The sequence below is a fragment of the Solanum tuberosum genome, unplaced genomic scaffold (assembly GCF_000226075.1).
Source record: "Solanum tuberosum cultivar DM 1-3 516 R44 unplaced genomic scaffold, SolTub_3.0 scf00648, whole genome shotgun sequence".
Taxonomy (NCBI): Eukaryota; Viridiplantae; Streptophyta; class Magnoliopsida; order Solanales; family Solanaceae; genus Solanum; species Solanum tuberosum.
In genome coordinates, this window is record NW_006239559.1 from 148247 (window position 1) to 150918 (window position 2672).

The window sequence follows — 2672 nt, forward strand, 5'->3', positions numbered from 1 at the left end:
TCCAATGCATTAAAGTCTAACTGTGGGAGCTACTAATAACAGACATAAAACCACGTGAGCTAAACGTGGATTCTGATGTATCCGACCCATCGAAAGGACCCAATATACCTTGCCAAGGGTATAAAGGCATGACTTGAAAGATCACTAAATATAATCCCTACAAAGAGGACTTATTTACCTATGGGGAACGTAGTTCTAGGACTATACGGGTACGCTGAACCCTATTCCACTCAGTCTAAGCCTACTCCCAACTAGAAATCTGAATAAACAACATAACTGAATTATACTAGATAGCTCAATATTACATGCTAACTGATAATGCAATATTTTAGTACTGGTAATGAAACATTCGAAATCTGAGGCTTGTATATATATGTATCTAACCTAGCTAGTGTAATTCATGAACTAAATGAATCTGCACCAATAGGATTATGAGTTTCATGAAAAAAGCTAAGAACAATGTCATGAAAACATGATAATATAATTTGGAGTACTTTACATGCTATATCGCAACAATTTATCTAAAGTTCTAGAAACCCTAAGTCTAAACAATACATAGGGAGTCAAGATTATAACTGAATTCTAGGGACCGAATGGATGAAAGGAACCCACTAGTGAAATCCCACATACCTGGTGACGAATTTCACAGAGAAATCTTTTGATTTTGGGGCTGGAACTGAAGGAAACCTGTTGCGTTCTTGGAAAGTGCTGCTCGACTTTTCTCTCTTGTTTTGCTCTAAGATCGATGAATTTTTGGTGAAAGATCGATTAGGATAGGTTCTTATTAAGTTAAAATGCTTAAAATGACCAAACCTACATAGTTTAGGGGTTACACGATATAGTTTAGGTGTCCAACGCATAGGGGAAAAGACCAAACAACCCCTGACTTTAAAATCTGGCGAGGCTGACCACGGGCCCTATGACGGACTGTCAAAGGGACCACAGACCATCAAGTGGGTCATGGTCCTTGGTCCAGTGGCTGCTGGTTTTGGGTGGTCCAACCACGAACCCTCCCATGGACCGTCATCAAGACCACGGACCATGGAGGGCTTTGTGGTCTGACGCCAGAGCTTGGGAGGTTCTACCTCACCTTCACGAGACTTCCCACGGCTCGTGAGGTGGTGCACAGCCCGTGAAGGGCTCTGTGGTCCACGACCTCTGAGTTGTGAACCATGGGCAGGGCAACGGACCGTGGTTCCTTTCACGGTCCGTGAAAACTGTCGTGGTCCACTATTTTCTGGTGTTTTTCTGCTGCAACTTCTAAGTTTAATTTTTGAGGTGTTACAAGTTTGAATACATTATATTTGATTTTGTGAAATATATTCATTGCTAGAATATATTGAACTATTGTAAGAGTTTTTGAACTACTGTACATATATTTAGAATATTGTTTTATAAGTATGTGTATGTACACAAGACATATTCTCTTTTGAAGTTTATTGTAAATCTATATATTTGAATTACTTATTAGCTAATTTAATTCTTGAGCTTATTTATTGCAAAACAATATTGTTATTTTTTAATTAGAAATTGTGGCATATAAATATTTTATAGCCCAAATTATATTACCAGACTTAAAAGTGTAGCCATAGGACTGTCAATTGTGTAGCATATTCTATGTAAATTGTGGTATGTACATGGGCAAAGACTACACTTCAAAGTGTTGTCATACATAAGATAGAAAAGACAACACTTTAAAATCGTGGGTAATAAGGAAGCAAAGGTCACGCTTGAAAGTGTAGTTGTATGAGATAGAAATGTTGTTATATGACGTACTGCAAAGCGTGGCCTTTTTTCCTTTTAGGCTATGCTTTTAAGCGTAGCTAATAAGGCAACACTTGAAAAGTGTCACCTAAACTGTAAGGTTACGCTTCTTTCAGCCACCCCTGGAAAAGTGTGGCCTAAAGTAAAAAACTGTGGCCTTTTATCAAAGCCATACTTTTTAATAGTTTAGGCCACACTTTTCTCGGGTGGTTGTAGACAAATGTTGTAGTGTCATACTACACTTCTACGCTTTTTTTAGATGCAACAACTAGCAAGATTCATCACCATCGATCTTCAATCATTCAAGACCCTTTGTTGTTCAGATTGTTATGAGCCCTTCACATCTGGAGGCTTGCTGCTTTTCCTTATGTATTTATTGTCTACTTGTTTTGTATTTTGTTAGACATTAGGTTTTGTATAACTCTACTTCCGTTTTTAGATGGTCTTGTACCTATAATACTAGGTTTGAGGTTTGGTTTCTTGTATACATTTCATATTCTTCAGTCCCTTTTGGGGCCTTTTTGTATATTTTATTCCGTTTTGTATGTATCTATTATGGAGGTGATTTCTCATCTTTATTCTTTTTATCTGATGTTATCATGAGTTCAGCTTGCCTACTAGGGTTTAAAGTAAGCACCATCAAGATGCGATTTCGGGTCTTGGCATTTATAAAAAGAATTTTCCAAATGTTTATAAAAGTAGAAATTATAGAAATCTATATATTATATGCACATAAAGATATTTTTTTTTTAATATATGGAAAAATTGCATTACAATGATTTTTAAAATATTTTAAATTTTGTAAAACAATTAATACAACGTTATTTGAAATTGAAGTTAAAAAATTAGTTAGAATGTGAAGGGTCAAAATTAGGTGTAAACAAGCCTCCATTGTTTTCCTTTTAAAA